Below are 27,037 nucleotides of genomic sequence, written 5' to 3'. Positions count from 1 at the left end.
AAAGAATCCAGTGAAATTTTTTAAAGTGCTTTATCTGAAAACTGCCTTGAGCAGTTAAACAGAGAACCGACTCGTGGCGATAACATATTAGACCTTCTGGTGACAAACAGACCCGAACTATTTGAAACAGTTAACGCAGAACAGGGAATCAGCGATCATAAAGCGGTTACTGCATCGATAATTTCAGCCGTAAATAGAAATATTAAATAGGTAGGAAGATTTTTCTGTTTAGCAAAAGTGACAAAAAGCAGATTACAGAGTACCTGACGGCTCAACATAAAAGTTTTGTCTCAAGTACAGATAGCGTTGAGGATCAGTGGACAAAGTTCAAAACCATCGTACAATATGCGTTAGATGAGTATGTGCCAAGCAAGATCGTAAGAGGTGGAAAAGAGCCACCGTGGTACAACAACCAAGTTAGAAAACCGCTGCGGAAGCAAAGTGAACTTCACAGCAAACATAAACATAGCCAAAGCCTAGCAGACAAACAAAAATTACGCGAAGCGAAATGTAGTGTGAGGAGGGCTATGCGAGAGGCGTTCAATGAATTCGAAAGTAAAGTTCTATGTACTGACTTGGCAGAAAATCCTATGAAATTTTGGTCTTATGTCAAAGCGGTAGGTGGATCAAAACAAAATGTCCATACACTCTGTGACCAAGAAGGTACTGAAACAGAGGATGACAGACTAAAGGCCGAAATACTAAATGTCTTTTTCCAAAACTCTTTCACAGAGGAAGACTGCACTGTAGTTCCTTCTATAGATTGTCGCACAGATGACAAAATGGTAGATGTCGAAATAGACGACAGAGGGATAGAGAAACAACTAAAATCGCTCAAAAGAGGAAAGGCCGCCGGACCTGATGGGATACCACTTCGATTTTACACAGAGTACGCGAAGGAACTTGCCCCCCTTCTTGCAGCGGTGTACCGTAGGTCTCTAGAAGAGCGCAGCGTTCCAAAGGATTGGAAAAGGGCACAGGTCATCCCCGTTTTCAAGAAGGGAAGTCGAACAGATGTGCAGAACTATAGACCTATATCTCTAACGTCGACCAGTTGTAGAATTTTGGAACACGTATTATGTTCGAATATAATGACTTTTCTGGAGACTAGAAATCTACTGTGTAGGAATCAGCATGGGTTTCGAAAAAGACGGTCGTGTGAAACCCAGCTCGCGCTATTCGTCCACGAGACTCAGAGGGCCATAGACACGGGTTCACAGGTAGATGCCGTGTTTCTTGACTTCCGCAAGGCGTTCGATACAGTTCCCCACAGTTGTTTAATGAACAAAGTAAGAGCATATGGACTATCAGACCAATTGTGTGATTGGATTGAGGAGTTCCTAGATAACAGGACGCAGCATGTCATTCTCAATGGAGAGAAGTCTTCTGAACTAAGAGTGATTTCAGGTGTGCCGCAGGGGAGTGTCACGGGCCCGTTGCTATTCACAATATACATAAATGGCCTTGTGGATGACATCGGAAGTTCACTGAGGCTTTTTGCAGATGATGCTGTGGTGTATCGAGAGGTTGTAACAATGGAAAATTTTACTGAAATGCAGGAGGATCTGCAGCGAATTGACGCATGGTGCAGGGAACGGCAATTGAATCTCAATGTAGACAAGTGTAATGTGCTGCGAATACATAGAAAGATAGATCCCTTATCATTTAGCTACAAAATAGCAGGTCAGCAACTGGAAGCAGTTAATTCCATAAATTATCTGGGAGTACGCATTAGGAGTGATTTAAAATGGAATGATCATATAAAGTTGATCGTCGGTAAAGCAGATGCCAGACTGAGATTCATTGGAAGAATCCTAAGGAAATGCAATTCGAAAACAAAGGAAGTAAGTTACAGTACGCTTGTTCGCCAACTGCTTGAATACTGCTCAGCAGTGTGGGATCCGTACCAGATAGGGTTGATAGAAGAGATAGAGAAGATCCAACGGAGAGCAGCGCGCTTCGTTACAGGATCATTTAGTAATCGCGAAAGCGTTACGGAGATGATAGATAAACTCCAGTGGAAGACTCTGCAGGAGAGACGCTCAGTAACTCGGTACGGGCTTTTGTTAAAGTTTCGAGAACATACCTTCACCGAGGAGTCAAGCAGCATATTGCTCCCTACTACGTATATCTCGCGAAGAGACCATGAGGATGAAATCAGAGAGATTAGAGCCCACACAGAAGCATACCGACAATCCTTCTTTTCACGAACAATACGAGACTGGAATAGAAGGGGGAACCGATAGAGGTACTCAGGGTACCCTCCGCCACACGCCGTCAGGTGGCTTGCGGAGTATGTATGTAGATGTAGATGTAGATGAGCCCATTGGCAACAGCTTCAGACTGTTTGACCGAAGCCAACACTGCCTGGAGGTGTGTGTGAATGGTCACCAACTCAGCTTGCATCTGAACACAGCAATCACAATCCTTATCTATGCCAAAAGTGGCGAAACTGTACACTGCACAGTTATTAGAAAGCTAGACGCAAAAAAGTAAGAAAGCAAACTAATATCCACACTGATAACTAAAAATTAGTCACTCCTAAAAGTTATGCTCTTAATTTAACAGTATGTTTTCTTGTATATTTGGTAGACGATGATGATGGAATTTGTGTTGTAGAAATATCCGTAGTTTGAAGTGGTATTCCTCTGTTGACATGAGCGTAACACGCGTTTTGCTGCTTTGTCGGACATCTTCGTCACCCTGATATTGAAAGAAGTAAACCGAGAAATATGCGCAGTGATAGCACAATGGACTCACTTTCGGTAGGATGGCGGTTCAAAAACCCGTCTGTTCAACTAGATTTAGCTTTTTCTTGATTCCCCTAAATTGATTAAGGATAATGCTGGCCTACTTCCTTTCAGAGGACACAGTCGATTACCTTCCCGTTCTTCGCTAAATACGATCTTACGCTACGTCTTCAATGAGGACGTGCACACGACGTTAACCACTAATCTTCCTTCCTTTCCTTTTGCAATAATTAAAAATGAGGCAGTCAGTGAGGTGCCCATGAAGAGAAAGGGTCGTGTTCTATTTTTAGGGTAATTATGACAAATTTGTATGTTATCTGCCTTCGCTAGCTCACGTTACGTAATCACGCCTCTTGGACTTCGTATTTAGAATCAGTAGATACTAATCTCGTCGATAATACTAAAATTCGTACTGGTTCCGTGCAACAGCAACCAAAGATCGAAGGACAGTGCCCTTAATATTTTGAGTGTATTCTTAAAATACTAAGCTTCATGATTTCTGTTTATAACGGTCGTCTGTCTCTCAATCATAAGAATAAGAGTATCTATGGATGTAAATGTCTACGGAGTCAGCATCGAAATACCCGAACAGAATATTTTTCATCGACCTTTATGTACACCAAAAATGACGTCACAATGGTGTGCCGTAAGTGCTTTGGAGATTTTGAATATCATTTCTATGATAAGATATCCTGCTCGAAAGTACCGTGATTTTGCACGCGCTTTTTAAAGGCTTCTTAATTATTTGCTTTCGATATCTGGAATGAACTTGACTTAAAGTTTGGAAAAAATAAACGAGAGGGTATATTGCTTGATTGCGGTAAGTGTCACAGCTCATAAGTCGTTTTTTATAAGAAAAGACTGCATAACAACAGCTAATTTTTTAGGACTTCTACTTAAGTTTATCACAATACCGAATCTCTGCTCTAAAAAATTATACTAAAATCGCCTTGCACAATGGCTTCCTAGTGTGCAAACATCAAATGTTGTGCTATGGCATGCAGTAAATTAGCGATTTATTGCACTTCGAAATATTTTTAGAGAGGTAACGCTTCAGTTTTCATTCTGTGATACCTATATTTAATTTTAATTGTTTGTTAACCAAATTATAATATTACCTGTAAATATACTGAATACTGAAGAAGGAACATACAGGCTCAGAGCAAATAGTGAAATTCAACAATACACCAGCATATATTCGGATATGAAAAAACGCAGATTAAAATTTTATGGGCATATTAAAAGAATGGATGCTACCAGACTAACTAAACAAGTAGTGGAATTCTACGAAAATCGAAGTAAAGCTAAATTTGAGACAATAAAATGGATTGCTGCTATAAAAGAGGACATGAAAGAGGCAGATATAAAACAAGATGAAATTCAAGACAGAAAATTATTTGGGCAAAAAATTCATGACTGGGTAGTTGGTCAAGCTGAAAAACCAAAGAAAACTGGAACCACATGGTCTGATGAAAGGAAAAGAGCTCATTCCGAGAGAATGAAAACAATTTGGGCAGAGAGAAAGTCTAAAAGAAAATAACTGAATGCCCCGTGATTGTACTTCGCGTGGTCCAGTAGGGCCCAAACGTGAATAATAATAATTACCTGTAAATACTCACTCTCCCTGTCATAGGTACTAGTACTACTGTTTGCCATTATGACTAGTTTAAGTATATTAGTTTGCAGATATGTATAATCCGCATAAAATGACACAGATTGCAATATATAGATCTTAACGTCAGGTGAATTTGTATACATTCAACGGACTGACTGGCGGCACACTCTCACAATACCAGAAGTTATCTACCATTTGTCTCATAAATAACTGGTCTAATGGTCACATAAATTAGCATTGTGATTCAATGCCTTCATTACATTGTATTTCCATATTAATCAACACATAAATCGACTGTTATTAGTATGATAACTATAAATAGACGTTTCCAATAGTCACCTATGAAAAGTAACTTTTCCTGTGCCGAATTTCGTTTTGCACCCAGAGCAGAAACAGTTGGACACCATTGCTGATACTAATAAAGAAATATGTGAAGACAAGGGAAATATGTGTAATATTAAAGTTTCAGTCCCTGCGAAAAATATAAACAGTGGCGTCACGAGATGATTTATGATTAGTGTTGGATACATACGCAGAATGTTGTGCCCCCTCCCAGATATTCCTACTCTATTGTAATGTGACTATATGAATGTGTGAACTTGGAGGACTAACTCGATTATTGAAGAACTGCCTTCAGAAGAAACGGCTACTCTGACAAAGAGATAAATAGTGCACTACAACTAAAAGCCTAGAACTATTATTAAAAAAGAACCAGCTGACGGGAAAGTATTCCTTCCATTTGTAAAGACTTACAAATCGCATCAGCAGGGTACCCAGAGAACACAGTATAAGCCGGCCGAAGTGGCCGTGCGGTTAAAGGCGCTGCAGTCTGGAACCAAAAGACCGCTACGGTCGCAGGTTCGAGTCCTGCCTCGGGCATGGATGTTTGTGATGTCCTTAGGTTAGTTAGGTTTAACTAGTTCTAAGTTCTAGGGGACTAATGACCTCAGCAGTTGAGTCCCATAGTGCTCAGAGCCATTTTTGAACACGGTATAAATACAGTGTTGAAACCAACAAGGAAGGTGCAGAAATACTTGAACCCTTGCACTCGCAATTGCGTTCAAGTATACATAGAAAATACAAAAAGAAGCATTGAAACCCTTAAGGGACACAAGAGCAGTTGTCCATTGTGCAAGACGGATAAATCAGCAGTAGCATATCACCTACTGGGACAAGGGAACCACCAAAATCGTTTCTCTGACACAATGGTTTCAGCAGGATCTAATCGTTACTACAGTAGCGTGTACGGAGAGGCCACAGGAATTCAAAAGCACAAAAAGGACTTTGACAGGAAAGAAGGATGGAAATTAGACAAGGTGTGGGCCTTGGTGCTAAATAAAACAAAGAGCGCCAAGTCTTCCTCACCACAAGCTCTATAGCATACATCTACGCGAGACCACGATCTTACGCGGCCGTCGGGTGACGTCACGAACCGATTGTTGCTTGTATACATACAAACAGTTCGGCTTGCTGATCTTGTTTGAGACTGTAACCGCTTTCAGGGACATTCAAGTCTCTGACGATGTCTCTAGCATTGGAAGACGAAACGTAATGGAGAGAATTATGCCTTGTTCCACGGTCTAATGCTCACAAAACAAATAATCTCTCAACAATAACGCAAACAACGACCATGAAAGTCTGCAGTCTATGATGAAAAAACAAATAATACATATAAGTATCGTGCTTCACATTCTGCGACGTCAGAAAATCATGTTCTGGTAGTGCGAACCCCTGCCTTGTGTTAACTTGATCAGAACATGACAGACAGGTGTAGACACTCTGCTAAAAGGACGCCAGCGTGGCATTCAGAGGGATGGATGGAGAGAAAGCCGGAGAGGCAACAGTGAATCGTCCGAAGTGTGTGCGCAGAAGTGACAAAAATTAAGGACTGCAGAAATGATCTCGAAGGTGCGAGATATGTTGGCATATCACGAGTGAATAATAGGCAAATTACTGTGTCCGTTTCGATGTTAACCGAACTGTCTAACGTGGTAGATAAAGACGGTACAACTAGTACATTAACATCTGGTGCCGACAATCTGTGTTGTCAATAACAATTCGTAACTCCAAAACGAATTCATTTATGAACTTCTTATTTAACATAATCATATTCCCACGATTATCGCGACAAAAATTTACAGTAATGTCACAATGATGGGAGCGACGCACTCAGTCAGGTTCGCCGTTCGTGCTACAAGTAAAACGGAGTACTGTTATGCTCCAGAGGCCATCAGTTTGGGCTCAAAGGGCGGATCAAGTTACGCATTTAACACGCCAGTAGGATACAATATTCAAAAATGTACATTGAATATAGCACATTTTTCTATTAATATTAGGTGGACAGATTGGAAAAAAAATTAGAAATTTATGCAAAAAAGGGTTGAGTGTCAGTTACAAAGATATAAACAGTAAAAAAGACGGTTTCGTACTATAGACTTGATATTCAGTAGTAATACAGTTCATTTATTCTTCAATTTCGGTGCCCGTGTCAAACGAACTTTGTTTCAACACTATTATGCAGAGCTTTCCATGCTAACTTTTGTAACTTCACTCGGTGTATACTATCCTCTCAATATCTGTATTGGACACCATCAGTTTCCCTTAATTTGCAGAATATGTACTTATTTTCCACAGGTATTTGAAAAAGAACACAGCGCGATGCAATCGTAGTAGTGCACGACAGGAAACCAATTGACACTGGCAGGCGCGTTAGTTCAAATGGCTCTGAGCACTATGGGACTTAACATACTGAGGTCATCAGTCCCCTAGAACTTAGAACTACTTAAACCTAACTAACCTAAGGCCGTCACACACATCCATGCCCGAGGCAGGATTCGAACCTGCGACCGTAGCGGTCGCGCGGTTCCAGACTGAAGCGCCTAGAACCGCTCGGCCACTCCGGCCGGCTGCAGGCGCGTTAGTATCCTATTTAGTTGCTGCTCCTGTGAAGTGCAGAAATATCGGTAAGAAGTCGTAGTCCATTCCTCGTTAAAGTATCTACCATTCATTGGTGCCCCGCTACGTTCTAGGTTTATTTTAGTGCTTTCATACGAATGGTATCGTATTCTATTTTCGATTCGATCGTTATTGCCTGTAGTTTTGATATATTGTATGTGATACAATCAATAACAATCGGAATTCATACTACGAGCTGACAAATTTTGATAGAAATTTTGCCACAAAGATGCTGTAGACAAGAGGAGGTCACGTCATGCATGTCGCTATGAGTTGCGTGCAGCAGTCTGTGTGCCACTTCGTGTTACATGTGAGTCGAGTCGTCTCATTAGCCAAACGTTCCCTTTCATAGGGCTGGAGTGCTCCCAACTGGCAACTTCTGCACAAATTTCAGGACTGTGATGTTCGCAACGAAGACGAACTGTAGCTGTCGTGACAACGAATCTTAAAATTCTTGTCAGAATAATACAAGTGAAATTAATTTACTCGAAGTTATCAGTCCGTGGTTATAATTATAGCGTACACGATGTACATTTTGCGGTATGTCATGCTATATACTTCGTTGACCAAGGTACTGACGTCTGTTTATGCATGCTGTAGGTCTGAGAACTATGGGACTTAACATCAGAGGTCATCAGTCCCCTAGAACTTAGAACTACTAAAACCTAACTAACCTAAGGACATCACACACATCCATGCCCGAGGCAGGATTCGAACCTGCGACCGTAGCGGTCGCGCGGTTCCAGACTGAAGCGCCTAGAACCGCTTGGGGGAATTCAAAGCTAACGCGTAACTGAACAAAACATTTATGTTCGCAGAGGCCACACCCTGATTGGCGTAGGTTATTACGCAGAGGTATAAAATACTACAGTAGGCTATGTGTATACATCTATTACCAGAGTTGAAAGTTTGTTGAACTTTTACCTGGAAACGAGTCTTCGAAATGAAGACTATACCCCGGGGGAAACTACGGTTTCACAGTGTTTACCTCTACGGGGAGGAAGGGCATCGTTGCTTCCGGATGTTGTATAAACTTCGGAGCCACAGAGTAAAATTGCAATACCCGTTGTAGTTTTTGATGTGATGTCATGATATAAATATGGTTCCAACGTTTATCAAAGTTGTGCCTCATATTAATTCTACCGCCGGCAGTCGCATGAAGCAACGCGCCGGCCTAGCTCTTGTTAGTGAAAGGATCCATTACATTCGTTTCCAAAGAATTGTTTCGGCTTCATATTATGATAACTTCGAAAATTTTAGTTTTTTCTTGGGATTGGATGGACGGTGCTTCATGGTCACAGGATGACTGGGTATTTCATTCTGTAGCTGTCCGGCGTTTGGTGAAGTTTGAACGTTTCAAAATTGTTCAAATGTGTGTAAATTCCTGAGGGACCTAACTGGTGAGGTCATCGGTCCCTAGACTTACATACTACTTAAACTAACTTATGCTAAGAACAACACACTTACCCATACCCGAAGAAGGACTCGAACCTCCGGCTGGAGGGGCCGCGCAATCCGTGATATGGCGCCTCAAACCACGCGACTACTCCGCGCGGCTTTGAACGTTTCCCTGGCTCGGGTTCTAATACTATATCTCGACGTTCTGTGATAAATATCGCCGATAAAGCTTTAATTTTTGTATCGGCCCCCCAAGTCGTTTGCCAGTGGTTGATGTTATTAGTTCTGTTGAATAGACTATCTTTAAACTACTTCCTGATGTAGGCGAGGCTAGGAGGGGTCAGGCACGTCCGTCCACCCAAGCGGCTGAGAGTGGTGCTTTCCGTTCACTTAGAGTTGATCCAGATATTGTTATTTTACCTGCAGACAAGAGCAATGCTACCATTGATTTGGACAAGTAGGATTGCGTTCCAAAGACGCAGTCTTTACTGTCTGATTTAGCGTATTGCAGGGTCGGTGCTGATTCCACAAAATTTGTTGAGAGCAAAACTAACAGTCTTCTGAAGAAAAGTTCCTTCTTGCAGGAGACTATCAAGAGTCTCAGTTCTTATTGTACCGTTTCCCCTAGATTATATGGCCTCCCTAAGGTCTACAACCAACAGCTTCCTCTTCCTCTGATTGCGAACAACACTGGAATTCGTTCGAAAGACTCAGATATTCTAGTAAGTTTCGATATGATCTCTCTCTTCACTCGTGCCCTCTGTCTGACCAATTATGGTTGATTTGGGGTAGGTTTGGTGCTGAATTAACGAACCTATTTCGACATGTGCTGAGTTCCACTTACTTTTTATTCAGCAACCAGTACTACGAGCAGACAGATGGGGTTGCGATGGAAAGCCCGTTGTCACCTATTAGCGCCAAATTGTTTATAGAAAATTTCAAGAATCGTGCCTTGGAGTCGGCAGATTTGAAACCTGCATGTTTTATCAGATATATAGACGATTGTTGTTCGGCCTCATGGCAGTGAGAATTTGAACGACTTTTTAGAATACCTGAATTCAGTCCACCCGAATATTCGTTTCACGCTCGAGATGGAAAGCGATGACTGTCTTACCTTCCTTGGCGTGTTGGCCAGGAGAAAGGTGGATGGTACGTTGGGACATGCCGTTTAGAGGAAGCCTACTCATACTAACTTGTATCTGCAGATTGAAGTTGTCACCATCCGGCTCAACGTGAAGGGCTACTTCGTACCGTGGTTCACAGGGCCCATTTCATCTTGGACCCTGAGAGTTTGTCAGCTGAATTAGCTCGTCCTGAAGTCACTTTTCGTCAGAATGGTTATAGTGAAAATCAGATCAGGCGTGCGTTGCGCTATAGACCAACTGTGCTCTGGGTGAGTGCACCGAAGTGGCACCAAAATCTACGCCCTCTTTACGTAACGCAGGAAGCATTTCGAGCAGGATTGGTTGCATTTTGCGGAAATATGATGTGAAATGTGTTTCCCGACCATCATCTAAGACCAGAGTCCTTTTTGGTTGCTTAAAGGATGGTATTGGTTTGCATAAGGCGGGTATCTACCGTATTCCGTGCAGTTGTGGCACGTCATATATTGGTCAGATAATCAGAACTGTGGACGACCGGTGCACTGAGCATAAGCGGCACAGGCGCCTACAACATCCGAGCGAATCCGTCATTGCAGGATATAAATTAAATGTAGTCGCAGTTGCGACAACCATATAAGGGAATGGCGTTAATGAAAATTTTTGTCGGACGGGAACCAGAACCCGAACCGGATTCTCTCTTATCGCGAGGGGACGCCTTGTCATTGGGCTATCCGAGCATGACTCAAGGCCACACCCAAACTTCCACGTGTCGTCAACCATGTGTCTACAACCTGTACTCGTACACACATTCCGTGTTTTCCCGTACAGGGGAGACACTTTACTTGAAAGTCAGTTTCTCGGTGTTGGCGGATAAATACGACATTGCAGCGACTGTGTTATTCCGAACTGCGATGCAATGTTCCTTCGGACAACGGGAAAGCAACTTTCGAGTAAAATGTCTCCTCTGTATGGGAATACAAATAATGTATGTACGATTACAGGTTGTAGACAAATGGTTGACGAGATACGGAAGTTTGGGTCTGGACGTGAGTCATGCACGTATAGCAGAACTGAAAGGTGACCGCTGACGAGAAGCGGGAAATCCGGCTTCGAGTCCCGGTCCGACACAAATTTTCTTTGTCGTCATTCATCATACAGCCGATGGTTGTCCATATTCGCAATTGCGAATACATTTCATGTATTTCATAGCGATTGTATTCCCCTCTGTGCCTGTTGCTCCAACTTGTATCCACGTCCGAAGGAACATTGAATCATAATTCGGGATAGAACAGGTACGTAATGTCGTGTTACAGAACATTGTCTTGGCACCAGTCATCCTATGGAATATCAAAACACGGAGATTCTGGCACGCACTTTCAGCTACTGGGATAGTATTATTAAAGAAGTTGTTGAAATTATATTAGCACGTAACCTTACAATTAGAGATGAGGCTTTTTGTTTAAATTCTGCATGGAATCCTTCTCTCTCACTTGTCAAAAAAGGGGAGTTTACACTATCTCACCCGTTGATTATTAATTTTGCTATCGATAACTTCTAACGTCGGTCATCCTTGGTTTGTAACGACGCTAGTGTTTTCAGTGTGTGTATGTTACCTTTTACGGAGTCTCTCTGAAAACAGAGGTATTAAATTCGCTTGCACCGCGCTTATTTGCTTCAGTTTTGTCTGGAAAATGGCAGTGTGTGCTCCTGTCGAAATATCGGCGGTTTTCGATATCACCCGACTGCACTCTCGTAAGGTATTTGAACAAGACAAGAATTACCGAACATCGTCATGGAAACTTCGCCTTTTCATACAATTTTCTTCACTGCTGCGGCTGTGTCTCCCCATACTTAGAATCTGCAACTGGTGGCTGAAGTGGCTGCAAAATCGGCCATTGCCTTGATACCAACAGCTCGTCTCTACCTGCGTCGAAGCTCATTTCAGCAGGATGAGAGCCTCTTTTCCCGGGCGTGCAGAAATTCTGAAGAAACGTGGACACAGAGATTATAAAATACGGAAGTAAAGTTACTACCTGCAGAGCGCATCCGGTAAGGAAAACTTTGAGCCCTGTGTTTTTTTTTGGCGTTGCGTAATTTTGATTGGCTGAATATTAATTCTTGTCAGTGCTGGCCAGTAAGATTTTTTTTAACAATATTCTGGATTCTTTTACTTATTCGAATTTCAAGTGGTTAACCAGTTAAAAAATGTTACTTTGGGGCTCCAAAATATGTGCGATTTACTCCCTCCATCTGCCTACCTTTGTGCAGTGGCAAGTGCGGTTCGGCCTCTGTAGGCACAGTCGCCCTCTGCTTAAACTTTTACATTATTTACATGCACCAGTAGGAGCTGTCTTTACGTCGCTTTAAACATTCAGTCTGGCATCACTCGGTTGGGTGTTGGTGTCTCACGTACTGCAAAGAAGCCCCAATTTACTGTTTCCATTCCATTTCCTAAGATGTGTTAATAGCCCGTGTTTTTAGACGAAATTTGACTTCCTTCAGCTCAGTTCTGGACGACTTTTGTCTGCCTCGTGTTTCCAGTCACACAGTGAGGCGGGCAGCCAGTTTGCGAATAGCGCTGGGGTGGACTCCTTGGGGATTTGTGGCCTACAGCATGTCCCTGGCCGCCTTTCAATCTGCTTCCCCTGCGGTCACTGATGTAGCTGCACGTGCAATTTAACACGGGAAATCAAAATGTAAGTAGTTATGTGTTGGCAATTAAGAATGCTATTTCGTATTTCATTATCCAGTGGGGATTAATTTATTCTGATTTAATTCTACTCTCTCTCACGGGTTTTACACAGGTTTGTGGTAGTTTGTCTAAAACAGTTGTGTAACACACCCCAGCCATGCTGACCATTTTTGTACGGTGGTGAAGATCACCTTTAGGACAGCGGGTTCACGTGGCAGCTGGCCATGAATTAGTTAAGTTAGTCTAGAGAAATTAGTTGGAAAGGTGTGTAATTTAATATTTATAGAACTAGAAGACACTGTGCTCTGAAATATAGATGTTAGCTATATATACCATTATCTACTGAGCGATCATAGAGTGTAATCGATATCGCGATTGCTTCCAGTGGTGATCGTATCGAATCTACTTGAACCGTGGAGGAATAATGCTAATAACCTGTACGTAATCTGAAGTTCCTAAACATTACCTTACTGGTGCTACTGGATTTATCATTTGGTGATACACTGTGCCCAAAAATCGAAGAACATCAGTCGTTCGTCTTCTCAAAGACCACTTTTGATGTTATCGTAAGGGTAGTGTTTATCTTCGTTGAAAACTATACACTTATTTAACATACAATAAGGCGGACTTGGTTTGTATTACTCCCAAAGCACGGTGATTTTTCTTTTCATTTATTCCCTCACATGGAAATGGATGGGCCACTAGGGAGTATTAGTTCTGTAGTCCTATGAGCTTACTGGATACTATTTTCACGCAACGTGTTTCTTGTCCAATCTGCAGTGCATATCACTTTCTTCGATAGCTACTTGTTGGGAGATGTCGGGGACGATTTCTGTTTTCACCTTATGACGATGGAAAAAGTGCAAAACCGTTGCCTGGAGCCACATTGTACATGATGGTGCTAAGTTTATGAATCATATGATGTAGCACATAGTCAGATCTGAAGTTTACTGCAGAGATGTTTCATGTTGTCGAAGTTGATGCTTTGAGAAAGTCAGTCCAAGAAAACCCCCTCATTTGCTTGGTATCACGTTACAGCATACTTTCTTTATAAGCAGGGACATTAACATGCCCATACAGAAAAGGTCAGATTCTAAATTATTGTTACATGTTTTTGTAATTATGCTACTGTCTAAAATGCTTTTATGAGCATCCGCGTTGAGTCTGCCAGTCATCAAAATAAATGATCCCTGTCTATACGAAGAGTGGGAGGCTTAATTCACCACAGCTCTTAACTGAATGTCACTGTACTGACAACAGACAGATGAACAGCATTCATCAGGCAAGTTCGTACACGACCACCCGAACTCCAATTAGTGCACCGTGGCTAATCACTCCATAATATTTTCGTCCACTGCTCCAAAGGTCTCTGCACCACACTAAGCACCTTTGTGTCAATTGGTTCTCACAGCCTGGTAATTTTATATCAGTTTTTATCATTGGTTCACTACATCATTATTTTGATTTAATGGTTACTTGAAGCTTCCACTTCACAAAAAGATGTTATTAACGGAAAAACAATTGAAACCACAAATTGTTGAGAACTAAGGAGTTGCCAAACTGAGCAGATCATGCGCGGAAATAATTTTGAATCGGAAACTGGTATAATCGCATATAAATAAAGCCTATGATGCAGTAGAGAGATGTAGAGGAGATGAGTCAGGAGAGAAAATTCATTGAGCTGATTAAACAGTCGTTAACCAACACTATATCAAAGGTGAGGTTCAGAAGAAACCTTTCAGTCTTTCAAGATCATAACCAAAGTCATAAAGGAAGGTAGACTCTCGTCTGGCTCTCCAACGGTGTCCTTGATAAGATGGAAAAACTTGGATAAAGGAAAAAGAATTACAGGAAGAAGCGACATTTGCAGACGATTTTGGGAAACTGATTAGTCACCTCTTCTAATGAACTGAGAAACTACGCTGCTGCATACCTTTGTCATGAATACAATGAACACACATCAAAAAGAGTTTTGCATCACCCCGTTTCCCAGAACTCCTGAAGATAGACGTTGACTGTGGATATTGTCCCTTTGACTGTTCAGATATATCACTAAACCCGCCCAAAGATGTTAACAACTATGCATGAGCAGCGCCTATTAGACGGAGGGGGTCCGACAACCGATTAGTTCCAGTCACTCCACCAGGAAGGAGATACACGGCTCGTATTGTCTGTAATTCAACCATGCCTAGACGATCAATACCGCCGTTCGATCGCGTCCACATTGTTACTTTGTGCCAGGAAGGGCTCTCAACAAGGAAAGTGCCCAGGCGTCTCGGAGTGACCAAAGCGATGTTGTTTGGACATGGAGAAGATAAAGACAGACAGTAACTGTCGATGACGTGCCTCACTCAGGCTGCTCAAGGGCTACTACTACAGTGGATGACCGCTCCCTACGGATTTTGGCTTGTAGGGACCCTGACATCAACGGCACCATGTTGACTAATGTTTTTCGTGCAGCCACAGGACGTCGTGTTACGACTCAAACAGTGCGCAATAGGCTGCATGACGCGCAACTTCACCCCCGATGTCCACGGCGAGGTCCATCTTTGCAACCACGACACCATTAGCGCGGTGCAGATTGGCCCAACATCATGCCGAATGGACCGCTCAGGATTGGCATCACGTTCTCGTCACCGATGAGTGTCGCATATGCTTCAACCAGACAATCGTCGGAGACGTGTTTGGGGGCAACCAGGTCAGGCTAAACGCCTTAGACGCACTGTCCAGCGAGTATAGCAAGGTGGAGGTGCCCTGCTGTTTTTGGGTGGCATTATGTGGGGCCGACGTACGCCGCTGGTGCTCATGGAAGGCGCCGTAACGGCTGTACTATACGTGAATGCCGTCCTCCGACATATAGTGCAACCATATCGGCAACATATTGGCGAGGCATTCGTCTTCATGGACGACATTTTGCGCTCCCATCGTCCACATCTCGTGAATGACTTCCTTCAGGATAACGACATTGTTCGACTGGAGTAGCTAGCATGTTCTCCGGACGTGAACCCTATCGAACATGCCTGGGATAGATTGAAAAGGGCAGTATATGGACGACGTGACCCACCAACCACTCTAAGGGATCTACGCCGAATCGCCGTTGAGGAGTGGGACAATCTGGACCAGCAGTGCTTTGATGAACTAGTGGATAATATGCCACAACGAATACAGGCATGCATCAATGCAAGAGGACATGCTACTGGGTATTAGAGGTACCGGTGAGTACAGCAGTCTGGACCACCATCTCTGAAGGTCTCGCTTTATGGTGGTACAACATGCAGTGTGTGGTTTTCATGAGCAATAAAAAGTGCGGAAATTATGTTTGCGTTGATCTTTATTCCAATTTTCCGTACAAGTTCCGGAACTCTCGGAACCGAGGTGGTGCAAAGCTTTTTTTGCTGTGTGTATATGACCAACATATCCTAGATGGATGACATGAGAAGGATTTAAGAAACCTAAGTGAACTGATAGGAACTAGTTTGACTGAAACAGAAGTTTCGGAAATATGAATGAACAAGAAGAATTTAGCATAAAGACTCACTATACTCACTTAAAATAAGGACCAAATTTTGATCAATACAGAATTAAGACATTACCTGATAGTGATCTGCCTTGAAGCCTTATACACAGTAGGAACCCTTCATTTCGTATGAATAGGATTACTTCAGAGAGTAAAACTTGTGAAACAATTTTCAGGAGTAATTTGGGCCTTGAAGAAAAAGAGGCTGCCTGAACAGAAGACACATCGGTAGAGAGGATAGAGAGGATCTCGAGCTCCATCAGGAAAAGGAAAATATTCTTCGGATACATCCTCAGAGTGGATCAGAGGATGTTGACCCAACAGATAATATAGTTTCTCGTAAACAAAAAATACGCTAGATACAAACAGGTGTGGACGAAATTGGAATAAAACAGATTGCTAAAAAATGATTTTCAAATGTAATGCAGACTCATATAGTTTCTCGTAAACCAAAAATACGCTAGATACAAGAGATACAGACAGGTCTGGACGAAATGGGAATAAAACAGACTACTAAAAAGCGATTTTCAAATGAAAATTCAGACTCATAAGTTTCCAGGACAGTATTAGGACAAACGCAACATGTACAGAAGAGCGAAGAAGCTTGCAGAGTATGAGGAGGATAAAGACTAGAAGAAACGAAGCTTATCCGAATTAAAGTGGGCCTCAGATGACCAAAACGAAAAGGGGTGGTTTTTGTAGTAGTAGGATTAGTAGTGTATATGGAGCTCCGACGAAAAATCTGTAATGGAGTACTCGAATTTGTGGTCTCTCATAATCACATACCGTCCCAACTCAATAATTTCCGTCTATTGACTCATTCTGACAGATACCGCCTGCAACTTTGACCCTTTGATGCTCAGCACGAAATTCACTTACAAGGGAATCACCCCATCGCACCCCCATCAGATTTAGTTATAAATTGATACAGTGGATAGGCCTTGAAAAACTGAACACAGATCAATCGAGAAAACAGGATGAAGTTGTGTGGAACTATGAAAAAATAAGCAAAATATACAAACTGAGTAGTCCATGCACGAGATAGGCAACATCAAGGACATTCTGAGCTGAAGAGTGCCGTGGTCCTGTGGTTAGAGTGAGCAGCTGCGGAACGAGAGGTCCTTGATTCGAATCTTCCCTCGAATGAGAATTTTATTTTCGCAAAGTTACGATCTGTCCGTTCATTCATTGACGTCTCTTTTCACTGTAATAAGTTTAGTGTCTGTGTTTGGGACCGACCCCAAAACCGTGCGATTAGTAGACGAAAGGACGTGCCTCTCCAGTAGGAACCGAAAACATTTGATCGCAAGGTCATAGATCAACCGGTTCCTCCACAGGAAAACACGTCTGATATATTCTATACGACACTGGTGACGGCATGTGCGTCACATGACAGGAATATGTTGTCGACCCACCTAACTTGCACACCTGGCGAATGGGTAAAAAGATTCTTCTACCTTGCCCGATTTAGGTTTCCTTGTGGATGTGATAATCACTCCCAAAAAGTGATGAAAACATAAGAGTTTGTCACATAAACTGCAATAAATGAATGCAACAGTTTCACAGTCGCACAGTTTTCCCTGTGCTCTGTCAAAACATATTTTTTTTACGTTTTCAAATGTTTCCGTGCGTAGACCGTCAAATCTTGCATATGTCCAAGCAAATCTGAACATGTCCTGGAATTTTGGAGAGCGAAGTTGATTGTGTGTGAGTGCCTGAACTTTGATAATTTTCTGAAAACAAAAAATTAAACTTTTCACTCGAGAGAAGACTTGAACCAAGGACCTCTCGTTCCGGAGCTGCTCACGCTAACCACGGGACCACGGCGCTCGTAAGCTCAGATTCTCCCTATTGTTGCCTACCTTGCGCATGGACTACTCAGTTTGTATATTTTGCTTATTTTTTTCATAGTTCCACACAACTTCTTCCTGTTTTCTCGATTGATCTGTGTTCAGTTTTTCAAGGCCTATCCCTGTGCCAACTTATAACTAAATCTAAGGGGGTTGCGATGGGGAGGTACCCTTGTTAGTAGGAGGTCCGGGGACTTTAGGTCGCAAGGAATGGATGCGATTCTCGATTCTGTTTACGTGCGTTAGGATATTAACCTCGCACTCGTTTGTGGTCGGTTTCGTGCGAGGTGTGGATGCGGGTGGGCGTGGCAGGCATGTCGGACGGTGTGACGCGGCGGTGACGCGCCCGACTGGCTGCAGATAGCGGCGTCGCGGCGGCCGGCGCCGACAGTCTGCGACCAGCAGCCGCCGCTACGCCACCCTACTCCCAGCTCCTCCGTAAGTTATCCACACATCATTCTTCTTCGCTTTCTGTAGCTCGGGCAAAACGAGGATGCATTTGTAAACAAGCTTACTCTTCAAATGACAACTTAACGACACGCATCCTCCAACAACTTGTTCTATACGTTATTCAACAGACGAGGAAAGTAGTTAGGTGCCAGAGGTACCGTAACAGTATCGATCGAGATGACGCCATGGTAAAAAAACCGAAAGAGTATTCGGAAAAAGTGGTATCCGAAAACTCCTCCGTCTACCCCTGATTTACGTTGTCGCTGTTCCGCTAAACCATTTCAGGCTAATTGGCCGGTGTTTCCTCCAGTGCAGCGCTCGGCTTCCTACTTATCTTACAATTAGTCCACTTGAGCTCCTACTGCATTTACCCTTGGATACATAATAATTTTAAAATGTGTGTTCCACTCAATATCATCAAAGCATTTTCTAAATCTGCAAAAGTTGTAAAGGTGTGTTTTTTCCTTTTCTTATCTTTCTTCTAAAAATGTTACAGAGTTGTTATTGCTTCGTATATTTTTACGATCTCCAAAATCCAAACTCATCTTTACCTATGTAGATTTCTGTCAGTCGTTCCGATCTTCTGTGAATAAAAATTCATATTTTGCAACCATTAGTTGTTAAATTTACGGTTTTGTGATAAACCTGTCGACAGCTGCCTTTTCTTTTTGCATTCGGAGTATTACATTATTCTTGGAATCTGAGGGTACTTCCCCTGTCTCAAGTGAAAAGTAGACAAGTTTTGTGATGGTTCGTTCTCCCAAGAATCTAGCGAATGTCGTCTATTCCAGGTGGCTTATTTCGACTTAAGTCTTTAACTACTCTATCTCGCATTGTTGCATCCCCCTTCTCTTCATCAACCTCCTCTTCCTTTACCATCACATTTGCCTCGAGTTTCGTACTTTTGTACAGCTCACCTATGGCTTCCTTCCACATTTCAGCATTTCCTTCTCCGCTTAATACTGGCGTCATACCTGAGAACCTGATCTCCTTTTTCCCTCAGTGATGTCTTTAACCTTCCGGTAATCATGCATCTTTCTACAGGTTTCCAGTGAATAAGCCACCGGATTAGTATCCTGGAACAAGGTATACAAATATTCGTTAGCTTGTCAGTGTTTAGGTGTTTCACGTGTCTCCTAAGTCGCTTGTACAGAATTCTAAGACGATTATGTCATCACCCTTCTACAATTAGAGCTAGTGCACTGTCTCTAATAACACTGAAACTGAAACGGCGTTAACCTCAAATTTGCCTTCCCTCGACGTCCACAAACGTGAAATTCTAAAATCAGTTTTTCCTTCTATCCTATCTATGACTTTTCTAGTGGCTCTTTCGGCAACTGCACCATCTTAATTCACGATGGAATTATCCAGAACTGCGTGAAATAGGTTCATTTTGTTTATAGTTACCACATGACGCCTTCATTCCATAGGGACAAAACCTAATTTCCTGCGAGTACGCTGGGCAACGTTTCAAACACAGGAATGTTCAAATTTACCCGTGAGCGGGTGAAGCGGCTGTATGACGATTAATTGTACGTTTCTGTAGTTCTTAGAACCTCTCTCATCTTAAATTCATGGGTTTTGCGTCAAAACGCTGGAGGAACAAGCTTTACTAATGTTAACGTCTTCCATAGAGAGGAATCTTGTTCTTCGTATTTGTTGCATTTCATTTCATTAATTGAGTTGAGTACTTTGTTAGGACTTAATAGACCCTGAATCATTGTATCGAATTTATTTTGTGTGCATATTGACTTCAGGGGGACCATAAAAGGAGCTCATAGTAATTTTACAGGTACTCTTTTTCAGTAGATCAACATTTGCCGTACACAAGAACGAAGTCGATCCAACCACTAGCTTTTCTTTCTGGAATATCGCCATGTTTCTTTATGTAATAGCTAGCAAGTACTTCACGAATACTTCTGACTGTTACTGGATTGTAAGACAGAATAATTCTACACAGACGACACGCCCTTATAAAAGCAACCATTGCGCCAACTCCCTCGGTCTCTGACACTGTATTTGGAGAGTAAGGCTCTGACTGCTGTCCAGATATCCCTATTTACGTTTCCGTTACTTCTCCAAATCACTTCAGGTGAATTCCAGGGTGGGCCCTTCAGTGAAACCCCAACGAAGTTCTTACTTCATACTTGTGCTATAAAATTAGTGCTACGCCTGTAGTAACTGCGGTGTAGACTAGATGTTAATGTCTAACGACCCGGCCTCCTACACAAAATCAGCAACACCAACTACTTTTCAGGTGTCAACTGGCTTTATTTCCATTTTCTGTGCTTGCAAACATCTGATTAAGTTTATCACCAAATCTTGTTCACCATACGAGGCAAAAACCTTTTGAACACCGTGCTGTATTCCGTATTTTTCGTTGGTATTGCTTCCTTACAAAAATGCCTTGCAAATAAAGCACTCAAGCAGACTGTGGTTATCAGCACTCTTTGGTACCTTCAGTTGAATGTAGATGCCGATGAATAATTGGAATCGTACGTGATTACCTGACATCGTAAAAAATTGTTGTGATGCCAAAAAGTCTAACAAAATAGCCAGGTGGCATAGAAATGTGATCTCGAGTCCATTTGTCGTAGTGCCGCATCTGTTCTACACTGTCACGATGTTATCAGCCAACTAATGTTGAATCTCTGACCAACATTATGAGTAGAAGAGATTGCGACGCACAACGAGGAAGATACTTAAGACGCATGGGGATACGTTATCTGTTCCTGTATAAGGAAATATGACGAGACACACAAGGGGAATTACATTAATCGAGACACGCGAGGTAATAAGTTTGTAGGAAAAACCGTGTTGCGAGCACCACGCAGTAATTCTGCTCTAGTCGGCTCGATACACGGTTACAAGCAGCCTGACAGCTTCATTACAATATTTTCTACGCTCGTAAACTAAATCGCATTATTTTTGTACAACCGAAGTTTCTGTAGCCGACGTCCTTTTTCTAGTAGAATTAGATATTCTAATGGCTGCTGCCGCCCAGCACTATACCACTGTATTCGTAAGATCAGTCATTGTCTGGGTCTACAAAGGAAACAGTCCACGATAACTATCGTGAGAACTTTGCCATGTGAATTTTTGCGCACTCAGTGCATTCTGTGGGAGACTTGTTACCTCTCTTCCTGCTTGAGCATCTGACCCGCTACCCTATTAACGGCAACTGCTGCAGATGTCCTTCACAGAAGTACTTACTATACTCTCAGTACCAGATTACCCTTTATTGAGAGGGTAACAGGGAAAGTGAGGAAGCAACCTCCATCTCGTACATGTTGGGTCACGGATAACTTTGCGATAAGCGCCACCTGGTTCGTGTAGTACCTTGAACAGTTGCGAATCAAATGCTAAGCTAATGAAAATTTAAATGTCATAGGCCGACAAAACTGAAATTCTACGAAAGACTTTTATATATATACCACAAAAGGTCGCTATTAAAGTTTCTTTTGCTGCGACCAATTTCGAATTTTCGTCATGATTTAGCAGATCTTACAGCTAAGTGGTATAAACCACGTACCCATGGTTACATGTGTGTCAAATATATAGCTACTGTAGTGAAGGCTAGTGGGCCTCGAGCGTGGCAAACCCAAGTCGACACATATCAAAGCTTCTTAAGAAGAAATTAACGTTATTAGTCTGAGGAGTCATGGGTGGTCCCAGTGAAACATTAAACACAGTCTCATAATTCTTTATCACAAAACTACTCTAAATGCTACACAAAGAATGAAACAGCATTCAACGACGACGCAGAAATTGTTGTCTATGCAGACTGTAGTTCGAACGCAATGATTGGATTAGTACGATTTCTATTGGGTCTCCAGATTTCGGCCATTCTAAGCGAACCGAGAGAGGAAAAAAAATGCCACTATCAAGATTAATATCCGTATAAACTACGGTCGACTAATTTTCGTGGGATGTCACAGATCTCAGACCGGTGCACTTTTCCTTCCTGTGAGCGCTGCAAATAGCATTTAGCTCTAGTTCACAGAGTAAGCTGTTTTCTTCAAATCTCTTTATCCTGTGAATATATAAGGTTCACTGTTATTTGTGACAGATATATTGCCTGAAACGGTGGGAATGTCACTAGGACGTAGCGATCACAGTAATGTTGGTAATACTTTTTTATGATGATGGTGCATAAGGTACTGAAACTACTTATAAGGTACTACATAATTTGCGATCGAAAGAGAAAATTTATATTTTTCTTTTACTGTACTGTGTTATTAATGGTGTCCTCCTAGCGTCGGGACATCATATAAGATCTATTTAAAGAAGCAGTAGGACCTCCAGTTTCTAAATCCTATATTAACGAACAGGTGAACGGAGTGCTGACAAAAATCACCCCCCCCCCTACCCCCTGCTAAAAATTCACCCCAATGACGCCTTAGATGGAAAACGAAGCAGCAGTCATTCGACAGGGAAGCTTCCTACGTATATGAGAGTGCCACGGTGTTCGATCAGTCGTAACAACTGACATATTATTAAAGTCATAGGACTACACCAAAAACGGTAGAAATTGTTATTACGGTATATTGGCCCCAGGCAGATGATCCGAAACAGTCAGTCGTTCTTTTTAAGATGAGTCTTGCAGTATGCTTTGCTATATTGGAAAATTCACGACAGAAAGAGAATGGACTTTGTTTATTATGTACAAATGCACAACCCATTAATTACATATTAATATACAAGACCAGCAAATATTCCTAACACTTCGTACCACGCAAAGTTCTCCGATGCCTTTGTTTTCTACCTCATTAGATAATCCACTATGCTGCACAAGGAACTTCATTTTTACTTTACGTTACGTTCACCCTGAACTTTAGTTTCGATATCTGCTTACTTTAGTGTATTGTTCTAGAACATAACATGAGAAGGCATTCAGCTTTCTTCATTTCCCGATGCTAACTTAATCCCTCTATGATGTTCTCCAGACGCGATTTAAAAAATTCTGCTGAGGGTATTAGGGTATTGATTATTCTTAGTTATACGAATTGTGTATCTGTAATGATGTCCCGTACATTCGTTTTAAGGAATGAAAAGGAATCATATAATGAAGGACTAGGGTGTTCAAATTTACGTTGTGCTTTTCTGTTTTAAGTTTTCTTCACTTCAGACGATTGTTGGGAGTGATTCCTCCAACAAATCTACAGCTAATATTTTCCCAAAACTCTAATGTCTCTAATGATAATGGTGTTAAAATTTTTAATTTTATCACTCTTCCCTCGTCCTCCTCCTCCTTCTCCACCTCCTCCTCTTCTTCTTCTTCTTCTTCTTCATTTTCGTCCTCGTATTTTGTTAGAATTGGAACATGAATGAGAGGTGCCGGTACTGCGTACAAACTGACTTCTGTAAAGTTGAAACTCTTTCAGCGACAGGGGCAAATAATCACCAATCATCAGTCCAGGGAGTGGCTAGGTTCTTCGCAATGTCGGTCGGATATAGACAGGCAGTAGGGCACAAAACAAAAAAAAAAAAAAAAAAAAAAAAAAAACTGATACAATTCTAAATGTAGAACAAGAGCCCAAGAGCCCAGAGGACACGCTAATTGAGTAAAACAACCCTCATGTGAACTACGCTCGTTGCGCACCGGCAAATCACAACTATCGCGGTGGCGCTTTATGAGAGGTGATGTGATCTGCAGCAATGAAACTCCGTTGTTTTGCAGTTTATTGTTCGTCGTCACAACCATCTTTCCAATAACTGAAGTTTATTCCACCCCTCTACCTCACTCCCCCCTGCCCTTCAGCATTGGGCGAGTGAGTTGCCTAACAGACAAGCATTCAAAGGTGCGTGACTTAATGAACAGGCCGGCCGCGGTGGCCGTGCGGTTCTAGGCGCTGCAGTCCGGAACCGCGGGACTGCTACGGTCGGAGGTTCGAATCCTGCCTCGGGCATGGATGTGTGTGATGTCCTTAGGTTAGTTAGATTTAAGTATTTCTAAGTTCTAGGGGACTGATGACCTAAGATGTTAAGTCCCATAGTGCTCAGAACCATTTGAACCATTTTTGAACCTTAATGAACAACACACACACGCACCATCGAATGAGCAAAATGGTGTTTTGCTATTAATTGGCATTCGAATTCGAATAAATAGTTGTGCTCTTGCCAGTGATTATAACTTCCAGCTTGTTCTTCAGTTTTCACTTTTTGACAGTAGCTAAGGCAATAGTACTTCGCCATTCACTTGACGGGTAAGCAATCTGGAGTTCAGATGCATTAGAGTGTTAAACTGAGAAGATCCGTGGACAATGTACTAACGAAATTGCTTACATAAAGAACATCATATCGACCTCAACCTTCTAAGGGCACACACGAAAATCCTACAGTAAAAGATGATCGATGTGATTGGCATACGACCTTTGGAAAATACGTTTGTAATTGTCAAAGGGTAAGAATATTGACACAAAATGAGCCTGCTTGAGGATTTCATAAAAGAAGGGCGTAAATGCGGTTAGGTATCTTTCACAATATATTCCTTGTGATGCAAACAGTAAATGTACTATTAACTTTATTTTTTTAACGCAATAACTTTTTTATTTTATTTTTATAATTGTGTCAAAAATAAACATAAAGTCGTAATAAATCTGTAACTGATCTACTTGAACGGAATGTCCTTTCTTCCAAAAAGTAAATGCACTGTCAACTTGGTCTACTGTAAAAGCACTTTCTGAGAACCACTCCTCGTTCCTGCACATCGTTTCTTACTCAGTGATTCGTACTGGTGATCATTGGAAAAAGAATGCTTTCGAATATCGAGTACGTGTAAAACGTCAAGCATGTCGTAAAAACTACTATCTCAGCTGTCACCGAATTTTCAGGTTTCACTTAACTAAAGAGAAACACTAGCACTCCCTGCAGCAGAAGTCTACGTTGTGTTTACCTAATCGACCGAGCGGGCTAATAGCTTATTGTGTCACGCCGGAAAACCGTAAAATATCTCTATTGTATTTTTGTTACTGCTATATGAATGAGCCAAACGTCGGTAAAGTCAAATAATACTTGTTTTTGCGTAATAAGCAGCTATTGTGTAACATAATCTCGTTTTCAATTATGCGGGCCGCTCATGGAATGGAACGGCTGAGAAACGGATAGGTACTGTTATGAGACTGCGCGAACAGCATGATTATAAATTTGGCTGTATAAATCATTCATTCATTCATTCATTTTTCGTCTTCTACTTCTTCTCATCTCTCTCTCTCTCTCTCTCTCTTTCTCTCTTTCTTTTCTCCTCCTGGTTTCAAACCACTGTCGCTGGTCGAATCCCCTGCGTATAGATCGTAGACTTGTAAAGCTACACAAACAATATATTATTTACTAGTAATCCTTCTAATTGAACGCTATACATGATAATAAATTCTGCAGTAAACAGTAGTTTTTACGAAAGTGAAGGTCTAGTGTGTCCTGTCGAGAGCTGCAATAGACTCAGACTGTACCTGCGGCTCTCAGCATGCAGATTCTGCATTTGCTAGCTTCATATATTTTCGTACTGCTGCTACCTATAAACCATTGTCAGGAGAGTTACGCAGGGATTTTACCTATTATGTCTGCCATTGACGTCATTGCTGATCACGCTAACGTTTGTGTGAACTAGCAACGGAAGACTGCCTGAAAGTGAGCCAGTGTATCAGAACTTACTTTAATTTGGTACATGCACTTGATTGGTATGTCCCTCGCCTTCCGTCCTAGCCGGTCCTGCGGCATTACTTCGTCAAAGATCATAATTTGTGTCTTCGTGGTGCATGTCTCAAACCTGTGAGCCTAATAAGTTTAGGAAGTGAGCATATGCACAGATGCACAGCAAAACACACTCAGAGCGCTCATCTACATGACATTAAATGAATTTAAGTTTGCGAGGAGTGAGATATGCAGATGATAGCTTGGAATATTGTAACTGCCGCATTCCATTAAGCTGACAGTTAAATAACTCGCAACAGTTGAAACTAGGGTTCAATCTTTGAATATCTCTGTAGTTCACATTCTCCATAACTTTTGTTACACCTTCGTCATCTTCCATACTGCTACGCTTTCCGCAGGCTCATTTACCGTTCCAAGTCTATTACGTTCGTAGTTCCGTAGCATCACATTTAATACGTTTTCGCTGTCAACCTACTGCTAATTTTCTGTCACTTTCATAAGGCAGTGTGCGCAAGGTGTACAGTGCAGTCCTTCCTTAACTTGACTGCGTTAGCGATCTGCGTTAAGCCTGAACTAAAGTTTACTTTGTCTGTGTCGGTCTGCTGTCCAAGTTTATCTTGCTTTGGATAACTTAAGTATATTTGTCTTACTGCTTTACGTCTTCTACTATAACTGTTCCACTTTTATCGGTTTTTGTCGCGTTTCTACTGTTTAAAATTATTAAAGCTGTTATATCTCGTGTAGCTCGATGATAGAGTCCTCGAAAAACACTCGAGATGGGAGCAAAGTACCACGGCGCGTGGCACCCGCGAAAAACACCGTGTTCTGTCTACCTGGTGAGCAGAGTGTCCGAAGACACGGTCTGGGACAAAAATGGAAACAGTAAGTGCGCAACAGTGCACTATGCAAAGCGAGCGTAGGCCGAGTAAACAATATCCGGGCTCTTGCTAGCGTGCGACTCACTCCGGAGTCCGCGTACTCGATTAAGGAGAGCTGTGACTCCGGAGGGCCAGCCCAATGTGTGCGACACTGAAGCCGCTTGCGGTGGAGTCGCCGA

General features: G+C 42.1%; 1 protein-coding gene across 2 annotated transcripts in view; it reads left to right on the top strand.

Moving 5' to 3' along the window:
- LOC124615515 (villin-1) overlaps nt 1–27,037 on the top strand; it is a 376,118-nt gene that overhangs the window by 213,871 nt on the left and 135,210 nt on the right. The window contains exon 1 of one of the 2 annotated variants that reach the window (XM_047143475.1): nt 18,270–18,318. The exons of the other annotated variant lie outside the window; for it this stretch is intronic. The gene's annotated coding sequence lies outside the window, so the exon portion shown is untranslated. Of the gene's footprint in view, nt 1–18,269; nt 18,319–27,037 lie in introns of those variants that run through there. 2 annotated transcript variants of the gene reach the window in all.

Source organism: Schistocerca americana, chromosome 5 (assembly GCF_021461395.2).
Source record: "Schistocerca americana isolate TAMUIC-IGC-003095 chromosome 5, iqSchAmer2.1, whole genome shotgun sequence".
Classification (NCBI taxonomy): Eukaryota; Metazoa; Arthropoda; class Insecta; order Orthoptera; family Acrididae; genus Schistocerca; species Schistocerca americana.
This window is presented reverse-complemented; position numbering and strand designations above follow the sequence as displayed.